This window comes from Ptychodera flava, unplaced genomic scaffold (genome assembly GCF_041260155.1).
Source record: "Ptychodera flava strain L36383 unplaced genomic scaffold, AS_Pfla_20210202 Scaffold_40__1_contigs__length_1388640_pilon, whole genome shotgun sequence".
Lineage (NCBI taxonomy): Eukaryota > Metazoa > Hemichordata > Enteropneusta > Ptychoderidae > Ptychodera > Ptychodera flava.
In genome coordinates, this window is record NW_027248362.1 from 972,948 (window position 1) to 989,429 (window position 16,482).

The window sequence follows — 16,482 nt, forward strand, 5'->3', positions numbered from 1 at the left end:
TAAGTATTTCCTGACTGTATGAAATTATCTCACTAAGGTCACCCTAGGGACCTGTAAACCAAATATTAAAGCTGTCTGACCAGCAGTTTTGAAAAAACAAGTGACCCAACAGTTGACAGAGCTCTGCTGTGTTATGTAGAGAATAACTTTTAGTGACACATGTATTGATGAAGAAGGTGGATATATTTAATAGCTCATTTCAGGATGGCCTGACCAAAAATGGCAAAATTAGCTGCAAAAATACAAAATTGAATATTTCATCATAATTTCAATATATTACATTCAGATAAACCCTAGGAACCTGTATACCAAATATCAAAGCTATCAGATGAGTAACTTTTGAGAAACAAATATTTTGACCAAACATGGCAAAAATTGACCCAAAAATACAAAAATGCCGTCAAGGACAGTGTGCTCACATTTGATTTGAATTGGTAAATTCAAGAAATATTTAAACCAGACAAGTCATTGACAATGACATAGTCCCCACTTGTAATAGGGGTATTAGTCTTGATGGGGCAGGGAAATGTGGTCATTAAGAAGCATCACTGGAGTGTATATGTTCAGATCTATGGACACATAGGTCTATGTCATTGTTCCCAATTTGAAACAAGAGGCATGTCTAAGTTATGGTTCTAAATCGGGGAAAAAGATCAGACTTCTAGCTGTATTGGCCAGCCAAGAAATACATATGCGCATAATAAATGAGGTACAAGATGTGACATCTTAAGGTCTATTATCCTATCAAAACTGAAGCATAAATAACTTTTGGTTACTGAGTTATGCATATATATGCAGAAAACAAGGCCAAAGGTCATCAAGGTCACGTGACATTTTGAAAAAAATTGTATTGCTAATTAATCCATATATATGCCAAAATTCAGACCTCAAGCTCTATTGGCTTGCCCACAATTATATATGTGCATAATTAATGAGGTAAAGCATGTGTTGTCATAAGGTCTCCCATCCTACTAAATATAAAGGACATAGCACTTGTGGTTACTTATTTATTGACATAATCGTGTATTTTAGGTAAAAGGTTATCGAGGTCATATGACATTTTGTCAAACAATTTCTATCCTATAGTCTATCCCTATATACCAAAAATCATACATCTAGCTCTATTGGCTCGCTCAAAACTAGATATGCACATAATTAATGAGGTACAATATGTGGCGTCATAAGGTGTCCCATCATACCAAATATGAAGGGTGTAGCACTTGTGGTTACTGCGTTATGGACAAATATGTATACATGAGGTCAAAGGTCACCGAGGTAACGTGATATTTTGTAAAGAATATTGTCTTGATAAGTTATCCCTATAAACCAAAAATCATACATCAAGCTCTATTGGCTCGCTCAAAACTAGATATGCACATAATTAATGAGGTACAATATGTGGCGTCATAAGGTGTCCCATCATACCAAATATGGAGGGTGTAGCACTTGTGGTTACTGAGTTATGGACAAATATGTACATTTGAGGTCAAAGGTCATTGAGGTCACGTGACATTTTGTCTAAAAAATTGTATTGCTAAGTTATCCCTATATACCAAAAATCAGACCTCTAGCTCTATTGGCTCGCTCAAAACTAGATATGCACATAATTAATGAGGTACAATATGTGGCGTCATATTAAGGTGTCCCATCATACCAAATATGAAGGGTGTAGTACTTGTGGTTACTGAGTTATGGACAAATATGTATATTTGAGGTCAAAGGTCACCGAGGTCACGTGACATTTTGTCAAAAAAATTGTATTGCCAAGTTATCCCTACATACCAAAAATCAGACCTCTCGCTCTATTGGCTCACTCAAAATTAGATATGCACATAAATAATGAGGAACAATATGTGGCGTCATAATGTGTCCCATCATACCAAATATGAAGGGTGTAGCACTTGTGGTTACTGAGTTATGGACAAATATGTATATTCGAGGTCAAAGGTCACGTGACACTTCGTCAAAAAATTGTATTGCAAAGTTATCCATATATACCAAAAAATCAGACCTCTAGGTCATTTGGCTCGCTCAAAACTAGATATGCGCATAATTAATGAGTTACAATATGTGGCGTCATAGGGTGTCCCATCATACCATATATGAAAGGTTTAGCACTTGTGGTTACTGAGTTATAGACATATATGTATATTTGAGGTCAAAGGTCACCAAGGTCACGTGACATTTTTGTCAAAGTGTCTGAGATATCTGCGTGAACGGATGGACTCACGGACGGACATGACCCAATCTATAATCCCCCTCGACTTTATCAGTGGGCACTAAAAACTGTGTCACTGCATCCTTTTTGCAATATGAATACGATGAGAAACTATTATACATGGGAGTCTATGGACTGCCTTATACCACAGGCGACCCATTAAGTATTACTGAGTTATTTCACACAGTTTTCTCTATCATTTTCTCTTCTTTCTTCATGCTCTGAATGATCGGAATAAATAAAATAAGTGATTTATATAACCTAACCTAGCCTCTGTGACTCTTTATTTATTTTACACTCCATTACAAGGACATATATCTCTCATACACACATGCTGTAATTAATTAGTCAACACAACTAATTATGCTAATCCATGGCTAAACCTATAAGTCCCCCCGGACGGTGTCCGTGGGGACTAAAAAACAAGAATTACAAAAGCAAATAAGGCCTGCAACTTAGGTACTGGAGGTCATCTTTAGGAACATGCATATCAACTTCTATAGCAATGAGACAAGCAGATCCTACATACATAAGCAAATGTCAACAAAAAAATTAGCCAGAGAAGCTTGACAAAAAGAAAAGGTGGGAGAGTGGGGAAAAAATAAAGAGTGGGAAAAAATGTACAAGGGATCTGGTAAAAAGTAACGCTACCTCATCAATCTTTTATCCCCTACCCCCTCTGGAATATTAAATGTTCCACCCCTTGGTTGACCATGTTTACATAAGACCAGCTGGTAGGAAATGTATTTACAACCTTGGGGATGTTTTAATTAATGCTATGAGTGTTATCATTCGAATGTAAACAGCACTTAAATCAGTTACAGATAGTGAAATGCCTTCCACTGTGGGGGATTACGACATATGTAATTATCCTCAATCCAAATTTCTCATCAGTTCTTGTGTGTCTTACATGCAAAAGTTGCAAAAATTGGTTTGCAATGAAAAAATTTACCTCAGCTTTGTTTTCTGGATCAAATTTTACTACAAATTGATTTTAAACATGACAAAATTATGTTCACAGCCTTCAAAACTCTCTCACAACATATCCTGGGTTGGTGTAGGTCATTTAAGGTCACAAAAGAAAATTACCTAAAATATAAAAATTTGGGGGTTTCCCAACACTTTGAGCAGAAAATTTATCTAATAAACATCCCTCGGGACTTTTGTACCAAATTACAAAGCTATCAGACAAGTAATTTTAAGAACAAGTTTTCTTGACCAAAAATGACAAAATTGTCTTAAAAATACAAATTTGTATATTTCAGGACAATTTCCACATATCTAACTATTGTCATCTCTGGACATCTGTACACCAAATATAAAAGCTGTCTGTCCAGGGGCTTTAAAAAGAATATATATTTTAAGATTTTTTGACCAAAATTCAGGGCTTGAAAATTCTCGCTGCCCGACGCCCGTGACAAGTGAATTTTGAGTCTGGGCAAGTGAAAACAACATTCTCCCAGCCCGACTGACAAGTGAATTTCAATGAGGCCACTGTACGTACGCGCTGCCACTCTCTAGTTCTTTGAGTGTACCGCTTTCGATATGGCCGGCCGATAAAATAGTTCTGTTCTACTTGGTTACAAAATGGCAAAATATTGACGTCTTTGCACGCTCTTGTGTTTTTTTTCTTCTCATGAAATCATGTCACGATGCCTCCTCAACAGAAAACTACAGCTTACAATAAAATGTTGTAAGGTGTTGAAACAATTTACCCTCCTTCCTATAAAGTTACAATGTATTGAAACACTTTACTCTTCTTTCTACAAAGTTACAAATTCCCTGATACATGAAGCAAACATTGTTGCCGTTCGATACTGCAATCACGGTCCCTCTCAGTCCCTCATGGACAGACCGTGCTACAATACATCATGGACGTAATAACGACCATGAATACACTGATACACTGAGGCTTGGCTTTCCCTCTGTGAGTCCCGCGTACCGGTCGTCCTTTTTAGTCCAAGTTTTGCCTACTTTGCTTGAATCAAAATATGGCCTGCAATTACTCAGTTTGATAGTAAAAACCATTATTTCAAAGGAAACTTTCACAAACAGAGTCAGAATACAAGGGAAAAGGAGAAAAACTTGAGGCTTTCTGAAAGGTCAAATCTGGGTCATCTTATGTGATGTCATGAATGAAGACCCCTTAAGTACACAATTATGGCTCAAAAGAAACCACCTAGGGAGGTCTAATAGGTACAACCTTATGATAAAAGGTAATTTCTTGGTGCTTTCCAATTTAATGGCATTTAGCTTGACTGTCAGTTTTAATTAAATTTTATTAACAGTTATGGTAAAGGGAAATTTTCAACAGTTACTGCAGTAAGCATGTCCATTTCAAATCATCACATAAATATTTCTGCAGATTCCTCCAGTTTAATGATGTAATAGTGTACATCACCAGACATTCTTGATGATATCAAAATATCAAATGAAAATGTTCCTGGGCTACAATGTTATCATTATCATTAAAACTATTATTACTCTTTAAAACATTGGGAAATGAATTGAACAATATCATTGTGTCTTGTTTTAAAGGATTTTGACCTGACCCTTTTTGTCTGAAGAAAAATACTTATGCTGAAGATGCTTTTAAGCCTGCTTGATCACAACTATGACACAACACCACAATAGTTGTATCTACACTGTCGATATGCTACTGAATGCTTTCTTATGCATGGAAAATTTGTATTTGTGTTGCTAACAAAACCACATAAGGAGCTTGTAGTGTATAATTATGATAAATTGTCATACTGTGAACACTGACTCAATGCTGCAGAAGTATTCTGTATCTGTGATACCTGATTTTTAGAATTGCCACCTAATTATTTCTTGTGGCAAAAGTTTACCACTAGAAATGAAAAAGTATTTCAATCCAGATAATTAATGTAATAAAAACTAAACAAATATTTCTTTAATGTAAAAACTATCAGGAACAACATACAAAACATCTTTTTTATTTGTAAAATTAGGAACTCCTGAATGCCGAGAAAGCTGTTGCTACACTTGAGATCATAAACTGTTTAAAAGTTGCTCAAAGTGGCTACAAGATTTTTGATTTGGCTAATGAGTTGGCTAATCATTTTGGTGACTTAGGGGAACCCTGCAGTTTATGCACATACCACGTGGTAGCAGTAAACTAAATGATACTGAAGTTTCACATGTGCACAATTTGACACAACACCGGTGGCCTATTATATACTTATCCTTAGTGCACCTACCTGACTTGCCTATTTAACACAAGGTACAAGGTCATGATGACACATAATGACAATGTACCGGTGTTGTTTTGTTGAAATACATTACATGTCCCCCCAAAATTTAATTTGTCCCCATTAAGACCTACTATGGGTCACTGTGTCCCCATGCTAGCAAAAACTGGCTGAAAAACTGTGCATGTATACGTTACATAAGATATAAGGACACAAAGATAAGGACACAAATTTATCAGTAAGTTACAGCTACTGTTTCTTTACAATGACATTAATAAAACCATACACATTTACTCCTTAAATCATCTGAAATTCAGGGCAAGTGAATTTTTCTTCCGGACAAGTGAAATTGAAAATTCACTTGCCCTATGGCAAGTGAATTTTTAAAAAAAATTTCGAGCCCTAAATTGACAAAAATTGCCCCAAAACAGTAATATTTCCAATTTTGTCGTAATTTCAACAATTAGGAGGGTAACACCCTTGCAAACATCTAATCCAAATTTGAGAGCAATTGGGCTAGCTGTTTCAGAGAAGAAGAAATTTTACTTAAAATGAGAAAAATAACCAAAAAATTTAGCAAAAATACCAAATTCAAGATATCTTCACGATATTCATTAAACTGATTTTGATCAACCTTAGGAACCTGTATACCAAATATCAAAGCTATCAGATTAGTAATTTTTCAATAAAAAAGTTTTGACAAAAAATTTGGAAAATTGCCTCAAAATTACAAATATTAAAATTTCAATTCAATTTGTATACACTTTGACTGAGGTCATCCTGAGGAACATGTATACCAACTTTCAAAGCAATCAGATGAGTGGTTTCAGAGAAAAACATTTTTTGACTAAAAACTGAAAAAATTACCCCAAAAATAGAAACATGCAAATTTCATCCCAAATTTTAAACACCTAATTTAGAATGCCTAAATGAACCTGCACACCAAGTTTCAACCCAATCTGACCAACAGTTACAGAGTTTTAGCAATTTGCAGGGTTTTTCCTTTTTCCCCTCATTTGCATATTTTTGGCACTGACATGTTCATTTGAACAAAACTCACATCTCCATCCCTAGGTAATCCTGTAAACCAAATACTAAGACACTAGGTGCTGCGTTTTAGCTGTTTTTGACGTGGACGGACATACATACATACATACATACATACAGACATGCAAATGGCATGCAAATGAACTGATTCAGCTTATACGATTACCTCACATTGGTATACCAAATGTGAGCTAAAAATTGAAGATTGATCAAATTTCAATATATCACACTTAGACAACCCCTAGTAATCTGTATACCAAATATCCAAGGCATCAGACGAGTAGATTTTAAAAAACACATTTTTTGACCAAAAATGGCAAAAATTGCACCAAAAATACAAAATTGCAGATTTCGTCATATATTCAATATAACATATTTAGTCATCTGTAGGAACCTGTATATCAAATATCAAAGTTGTCAGACGAGGGGTTTTGATAAAATAAAGTTTTGACCAAAAATGACAAAAAATTCCTTAAAAATACCGTCAAGGACAGTGTGCTCACATTCGGTTTGAACTGGTAAATTCAAGAAATATTTAAACCAGAAAAACAAGAATGACAAAAGCAAGGTCTGCAACTTTTTAAGGTACTGGAGGTCATCTTTAGGAACATGCATATCAACTTCTATAGCAATGGGACAAGCAGATCCTACATACATAAGCAAATGTCAACAAAAAAATTAGCCAGAGAAGCTTGACAAAAAGAAAAGGTGGGAGAGTGGGGAAAAAATAAAGAGTGGGAAAAAATGTACAAGGGATCTGGTAAAAAGTAACGCTACCTCATCAATCTTTTATCCCCTACCCCCCTCTGGAATATCAAATGTTCCACCCCTTACATAAGACCAGCTGGCAGGAAATGTATTTACAACCTTGGGGATGTTTTAATTTAATGCTATGAGTGCTATCATTCGAATGTAAACAGCACTTAAGGTAGCTACATACCTTTTAGACACTTTCATATTGTTATTTTTTTCTCAATTGAACACGTCCCAAACCCCAATAAAGTATACATTTTCTGAAAGCCCTGATATAGAGCTATCCGACCAAGCACAGAACACGGTCATTATTTGCATAAGAGTCACGTGACAAGCGTTTTGCTGAACCTTCCAAAAACCGGTTTTTCCCGCCTTATGCAAACACGCTGCAAGATTTCCGATTGGAATTTCTTCATTGACAAGCCTTGACAATATCCTTCAAAACCATGTCTTGGATTTTCTTTATATGCCTTTGTTTCTTTTTAATGCGCTCTTAAAGGTGTTAGATGATGGTGCTATTCAAAAAAATTTCATTATCACGCCATATAATTTGAATGGAGCCTCCGGGGAAAAATCGCAGATACGGTTTTGAAGGATATTGTCAAGGCTTGTCAATGAAGAAATTCCAACCGGAAATCTTGCAGCGTGTTTGCATAAGGCGGGAAAAACCGGTTTTTGGAAGGTTCAGCAAAACGCTTGTCACGTGACTCTTATGCAAATAATGACCGTGTACTGTGCTTGGTCGGATAGCTCTATATCAGGGCTTTCAGAAAATGTATACTTTATTGGAGTTTGGGACGTGTTCAATTGAGAAAAAAATAAAAATCTGAAAGTGGCTAAAAGGTATTTAGCTACCTTAAATCAGTTACAGATAGTGAAATGCCTTCCCCTGTGGGAGGGATTACGACATCTGGAATTATCCTCAATCCAAATTTCTCATCAGTTCTTGTGTGTCTTACATGCAAAAGTTGCAAAAATTGGTTTGCAATGAAAAAATTTACCTCAGATTTGTTTTCTGGATCAAATTTTACTACAATTGATATTAAATATGACAAAATTATGTTCACAGCCTTCAAAACTCTCTCACAACATATCATGGGTTGGTGTAGGTCATTTAAGGTCACAAAAGAAAATTACTTAAAATATAAAAATTTGGGGGTTTCCCAACACTTTAAGAAGAAAATTTATCTAATAACATCCCTCGGGACTTTTGTACCAAATTACAAAGCTATCAGACAAGTAATTTTGAGAACACGTTTTCTTGACCAAAAATGACAAAATTGTCTTAAAAATACAAATTTGTATATTTCAGGACAATTTCCACATATCTAACTATTGTCATCTCTGGACATCTGTACACCAAATATAAAAGCTGTCTGTCCAGGGGCTTTAAAAAGAATATATCTTTTAAGATTTTTTGACCAAAAATGACAAAAATTGTCCCAAAACAGTACTATTTCCAATTTTGTCGTAATTTCAACAATTAGAAGGGTAACACCCTTGCAAACATCTAATCCAAATTTGAGAGCAATTGGGCTAGCGGTTTTAGAGAAGAAGAAATTTTACTTAAAATGAGAAAAGTAACCAAAAAATTCAGCAAAAATACAAAATTCAAAAATATCTTCACGATATTCATTAAACTGATTTTGATCAACCTTAGGAACCTGTATACCAAATATCAAAGCTATCAGATTAGTAATTTTTCAATAAAACAAGTCATCGTTGATGACACAGTCCCCACTTGTTAATAATGGGTACTTTGATTACATGTCCTCAGAGAGGATAGAGTCCTCTTCATTAATTAGGTCTGTGATAAAAATACTTTGATACAGATGGCGCTCAATGGCCAAGAATGAGTTCCATGGTGATGAAAACATAAAACCAATGTAGGCCACCATCCTAAAAGTTTATAAAATGAGTCAACTAGGAATTAATCAACAGGATGTTGCAAAACATTTTTGCATACAATTCTAACACTTAACAGATTATCACTGGTACCATATTTCATAAAGTTTGATGCAGTATTTACAACACTATGAGCTCAACATCTGTATCACATTGCATCACATTTGACGTTGTATTAATTTGTGGCTATATCACCCTAATTAGGAAAGTTCATTACTTATGCAATTACAAATTAATTAAAATGACACTGATAAATGTCTTTTTCAATGTTAAAGCATCGTGAGCTTAACATCAGTTAACGTCTGTATAAAGTTTCATGAATTTGATGCAGTACATATTTCTTGACATATCAGCCTACTTACGAAACTTCAATAATTGACATGTTACTGCTACATGACGTGAAACAAATTGACGAGCATATGTATGAAATAGGTCAATGTCAACTTTGAATGATACTGGTGGAAATATGTCTGAGTTATGGCTCTGTACATGAAAACATCGTAATAAAATGGCTGCCTAGCGACCATATTGGATTGTATAACATGAAAAATCGACGTACATATGTATGACATAGGTCAATGTCCTTGTACCAACTTTGAATAAAATCGGTTGAGATATGCCTGAGTTATGCCTCTGTATATGAAAAACTCGTAACAAAATGGCCACACAGCAGCCATATTGGATCGTATCACAAAACAAATTGACGTGCATATCTATGACATTGGTCAATGTCCTTGTACCAACTTTGAATAAAATCTGTTGAGATATGCCTGAGTTATGCCTCTGTATATGAAAAAAATGTAATAAAATGGCCGCCTAGCGGCCATATTGGATTGTATCACAAAACAAATCGACGTGCATATCTATGAAATTGGTCAATGTCCTTGTACTGACGTTAAATAAAATCGGTTGAAACATGTCTGAGTTGTGGCTCTGTACATGAAAAATCGTAATAAAATGGCCGCCTGGTGGCCATATTGGATCGTATCACAAAACAAATTGACGTGCATATCTATGACATTGGTCAATGTCCTTGTACCAACTTTGAATAAAATTGGTTGAAACATGTCTGAGTTATGGCTCTGTACATGAAAAAATCGTAATAAAATGGCCGCCTGGCGGCCATATTGGATTGTATCACAAAAAAAAATTGACGTGCATATCTATGACACTGGTCAATGTCCTTGTACCAACTTTGAATAAAATTGGTTGAAACATGTCTGAGTTATGGCTCTGTACATGAAAAAATCATAATAAAATGGCCGCCTGGCGGCCATATTGGATCGTATCCAAAAACAAATCGACGTGCATCTGTATGACATATGAAGTAATCCTTGTATCAAGTTTGAATGAAATCGCTTCTTGCATCTCTGAGATATCTGTGTGAACGGACGGACGCACGCACACACGCACGCACGCACGCACGGACATGACCAAACCTATAAGTCCCCCCGGACGGTGTCCGTGGGGACTAACAAGCGACCTAGCGGCCGATATAGCACCGCTGTAATTGTGTAGAGAATAACTATTTTTGACACATGTTGATGAAGAAGGTGGAAATCTTTGATAGCTCAATGCAATGGCCAGAAAAAAGTGGCTAAAATAGCTGCAAAAATACACAATTGAAGATTTCATCATACTTTGAATACATCACATCGGATCATCCCTGAGAACATGTCAACCAAAGCTATTTGATGAGTAGTTTTTTGAGAATAAAATTTTCGACCAAAAATGGCAACAATTTGCCCCCAAAAATAAAAATTGCAGATTTCATCATAATTTCAAAAGATCAAATTCAGTTCATCTGTAGGAACCTGCATATCGAATTTTAAAGCTATCAGACCAGTACTTTTCTTGAAAAACATTTTTTGACCAAAAATGGAAAAATTGCCCCAATTGCAAAAATATGAAATTGAGATTTCCTCATTATTTCAATAAATATCATTTAGATCATCTATTGGAACCTGTATACCAAATTTCACAGCTGTTAGACCAGTACTTTTTGAGAAACACATTTTTTGACCAAAAATGGAAAAAAATTGTCCCAAAAATTCAAAATTGCAGATTTCACCATAATCTCAATAAATATCATTTAGTTCATCTATAGAAACCTGTATACCAAATTTCAAAGCTATCATATGAGTAGTTTTGGAAATACACATTTTTTGACCAAAAATGGCAAAAATTGCCCCAAAAATACAAAATTACAGATTTCATCAGAAGTTCAATATAAATTACTTAGCTCATCTGTAGAAACCTGTATACCAAATTTCAAAGCTATAGTATCAGATGAGTAGTTTTGGAAATACACAAGTTTTGACCAAAAATGGCAAAAATTGCCCCAAAAATACAAAATTGCAGATTTCATCATTATTTTTTAATAAATATCATTTAGTTCATCTATAGAAACCTGTATACCAAATTTCAAAGCTATCAGATGAGTAGTTTTGGAAATACACGTTTTGACCAAAAATGGCAAAAATTGCCCCCAAAATACAAAATTGCAGATTTCATCAGAAATTCATTATATATTACTGAACTCATCTGTAGAAACCTGTATACCAAATTTCAAAGCTATCAGACCAGTAATTTTTGAGAAACACATTTTTTGACCAAAAATGGCAAAAATTGCCCCAAAATTACAAAATTGCAGATTTCATCATAATTTCAACAAATATCATTAAGGTGATCTGTAAAAACCTGTATACCAAATTGAAAAGCTATCAGATAAGTAGTTTTGGATATACACATTTTTTGACCAAAATTGGCAAACATTGCCCCAAAAATACAAAATTGCAGATTTCATCACAATTTCAATAAATATCATGTAGTTTATCTGTACGAACCTGTATACCAAATTTCAAAGCTATCAGATAAATTGTTTTGGAAATACACATTTTTTGACCAAAAATGGCAAAAATTGCCCCAAAAATACCAAATTTCAGATTTCATCAGAAATTCAATATATATTACTCAGTTCATCTATAGAAATGTGTATACCAAATTTCAAAACTATTAGACCAGTACTTTTTGAGAAATACATTTTTTGACCAAAAATGGCAAAAATTGCCTTAAAAATGCAAATTTGCATATTTCTGCACAATTTGAACGAATCTGAAATAGATCATCCCAAGGGACATATGTACCAAATATCAAAGCTATCTGACTGGTAGTTTTGAAGAAGATTTTTAAAGATTTTTTTACCAAAAATGACAAAAATTGCCATAAAAATACAAATATGCAAATTTCACCACGGTTTGAACAAATCTGACTGAAGTCACCCTAAGTAAACTGCATGTCAAATTTCAAAGCAATCGGACGAGCGGTTTCAGAGAAGAAGATTTTTTTATCAAAAACACCAAAAATTGCCCCCAAAATACAAATGTGCAAATTTCACCACGATTTGAACAAGTCTGACTGAAGTCACCCTAAGTAAACTGCATGTTAAATTTCAAAGCAATCGGACAAGCGGTTTTAGAGAAGAAGATTTTTTTATCAAAAACACCAAAAATTGCCCCAATTATACAAATATGCAAATATCACCACGATTTGAACAAATCTGACTGAAGTCACCCTAAGTAAACTGCATGTCAAATTTCAAAGCAATCGGACAAGCGGTTTCAGAGTAGAAGATTTTTTTATCAAAAACATCAAAAATTGCCCCAAAAATACAAATATGCAAATTTCACCATGATTTGAACAAACTTAAGTGTGGTCACCCAAAGTGAACTGCATATAAAATTTCAAAGCAATTGGACTTGCAGTTTCAGAGGAGAAGGCAATTGTTGACGGACGACGACGACGGAAAATCAACCTATTTGATAAGCTCCGCGTCGCTGACAGCGGAGCTAAAAAATTACCCTAAAAATAGAAACATGCAAATTTCATCCCAAATTTTAAACACCTACTTTAGAATGCCTAAAGGAACCTGCATACCAAGTTTCAACCCAATCTGACCAAAGGTTACACAGTTTTAGCAATTTGCAGGGTTTTCCTTTTTTCCCCTCATTTGCATATTTTTTGGCACTGACATGTTCATTTGAACAAATTCACATCTCCACCCCTAGGTGCACCTGTACACCAAATACTAAGACAGTCGGTGCTGCGGTTTAGCTGTTTTTGACGTGGACGGACATACATACATACATACATACATACATACATACATACATACATACATACATACATACATACATACATACATACATACATACATACATACAAACAGACATGCAAATGAACTAATTCAGCTTATACGATTACCTCATATTGGTATACCAAATGTGAGCTAAAAATACAGATTTGCATATTTCATCACAATTTGAAGAAATCTAAGTTGGGTCATCCCTAGGGCCTATATACCAAATAACAAAGCTGTCTGACAAGTGGTTGTGAAGAAGAAGATTTTTTACCAAAAACGCCTTTTTTTACGCTAATATGCATATTTTCAACAATATCAAAAAATCAAAAAAAGTTGGTTTCTCAAAATCATATTTTTCATCTACACAACAAATATCAAATCAATAAGTACTGCGGTTCTCAAGAGTGGACGGACGCCTCACAAACGGACATACATACATACTCACATACATACATACAGACTGACGACGAACGCCGGACTGATACCCATCCCAATAGCTTCTATAGACTATAGTCTATAGTAGCTAAAAAGAATTGTAGTAAACAAGTCATTGACAATGACATAGTCCCCACTTGTAATAGGAGTATTAGTCTTGATGGGGCAGGGAAATGTGGTCATTAAGAAGTATCACTGGAGTGTATATGTTGAGATCTATGGGCACATAGGTCTATGTCGTTGTTCCAAATTTGAAACACATGAGACATGTCTAAGTTATGGTTCTAAATCGGGAAAAAAGATCAGACCTCTAGCTGTATAAGCCAGCCAAGAAATACATATGTGCATAATAAATGAGGTACAAGATGTGACATCTTAATGTCTAATATCCTATCAAAATTGAAGGGTATAGAACTTGTGGTTACTGACTTCTGCATATATATGTATAATCAAGGTCAAAGGTCATCGAGGTCACGTAACATTTTGAAAAAAATTGTATTGCTAACTAATCCCTATATGCCAAAAATCAGACCTCTAGCTCTATTCGCTTGCCCAGAATTAGATATGTGCATAATTAATGAGGTAAAGCATGTGTTGTCATAAGGTCTCCCATCCTACTAAATATAAAGGATAGCACTTGTGGGTGGTTACTTATTTATTGACATACACGTATATTTTAGGTAAAAGGTCATCGAGGTCACATGACATTTTCTCAAAAAAATTTCTATCCCATAGTCTATCCCTATACACCAAAAATCAGACATCCAGCTCTATTGGCTTGCTCAAAATTAGATATGCACATAATTAATAGTGTACAGTTGTGGCGTCATAAGGTATCCCATCATACCAAATATGAAGGGTGTAGCACTTGTGGTTACTGAGTTATGGACCAATATGTATATTTGAGGTCAAAGGTCACTGAGGTCATGTGACATTTTGTCAAAAAAATTGTATTGCTAAGTTATCCCTATATACCAAAAATCAGACCTCTAGCTCTATTGGCTCGCTCAAAATTAGATATGCACATAATTAATGAGGTACAATATGTGGCGTCATAAGTTGTCCCATCATACCATACATGCTGTGTCGTGCTGCGCATTCGCCACGTTCGCAAAAGCGAATTGAAATTAGAAGTGGCGAAAAAAAAATCGATCCTAATTCGCCACAGTGGCGAAAGTGATTTTTGTTTACAAAGTATGGCAAAATAAGAAAACACATGGGTTTTTTTAGTCTTATGTTGATCTGCACTTCTCTTTCAGCGATTCGCGATAAAACTATATATTTCCGTATTGTTCTCTCCGACGCAAGTAATTGCAATCGAGCCAAGTCTCGCGAGAGATTTGACGTCAATTTGTTTAGTGTACACCATGCAAATGACTATCGCGAGAATTGAAAATTTAAACAGACGCAATCGAGCCCCTAGTCTCGCGATAAATTTGACGTCATTTTGTCTAGTGTACAGGAAACAAAGCGAACACTCGCGAGAATTGAAACTTTTGCTACAGCAGACATACGCACCTAATCGCGGTCACAACGTTTGGTGTTGAAATTTATTTTGCATCGCGGTCTAGACGTTCCGTGTTGCTCATTTTCATCGTAGTCTTATTTTAATGGTGGTCGATTTTCATCGCGGTCCTCATGGTCCCGTATTGATGTTCATTTAAATCGCCATCCCAACGACGCATTCCATGTTGCTGTCAATTTGCATTGCAGTCTCGACATTCAGTGTTGTTGTTCATTATTAGAGAAGTTTAGTTAACTACGTGTAGTGTACGTCTAAACTTCTCAGACGAAAGGCACACAGTGGCGTACGCGTATCCGTGCTCAGTTGTGAAGTTTTGGGTTTAGTTGCGCGTTCCTGATGATTTTGCAGCATTGTTTTTTTTTCAGAAACATACGAAATTCGTATAAGTTTTAAGAAAGTTTCTCTACGCGAAGACTATTCAAGCTCGCATTAAATTTACCGATTTTCTGTAATACAGTTATTTATGTGGTTTTAGGAAATCTTTGTGACAGCTTCAGATAAAATGTTGAATTAGACGACAACATTTCATTTATGTCTGGAAATCATAGCACGTACGCCTTGTACCAGTGAACTCTACGGAATTTTCTGATATCAAAGATGTTTGCTAATTTACAGTTATACTTACCGAGATTTCCTGTCTAAATTCCCGGAATTCATCGAGAAAATCTAAAAATACTACACGTAATTATGACTACGTGTAGAAGTGTCGTTTGATGACGTTCCGAACGTCTGTGCCACAGTTTTGTGGAGGGACCGTGGCCACATGTATGCGACGTCTTGTTATAACGCGTACTGATGGAACGTTACATGTAAGTGTAACCAAACTTCTATTTTAATCGCAGTCCGAACGTTCACTGTTGCTTCCATGCTGTTGATTTACATCGCGGACCCAACCTTCCGTGTTGCAGTTCATTTTAATCGCGGTCTCAATGTTCCGTGTTGCTGTCGATTTGCATCTCGGTCCAGAATCATGCAATTTTTGAGTGTTAAAATGAAGACAATTGGATACAAGGTTGATGTGTTGATAGTTTATTCTTGTGCATGCAACTGACACTGGAGATAATAGCATTATAGAAAGCTTTGTTTCCCTAAAAAATTGTCTGTGGCTAATATTATAATAAAATTTGAAACTATTCGCCACAGTGGCTAACAGCTTTCCAAACCCAGCGCTAACACAGACATGAAGGGTGTAGCACTTGTGGTTACTGAGTTATGGACAAATATGTATATTTGAGGTCAAAGGTCA

At 35.4% G+C, this 16,482-nt stretch overlaps 1 protein-coding gene across 1 annotated transcript in view; it reads right to left on the bottom strand.

The window, feature by feature from the left end:
• The window catches only part of LOC139127974 (small G protein signaling modulator 1-like), a 270,506-nt gene that overhangs the window by 16,362 nt on the left and 237,662 nt on the right, over window positions 1–16,482 (bottom strand).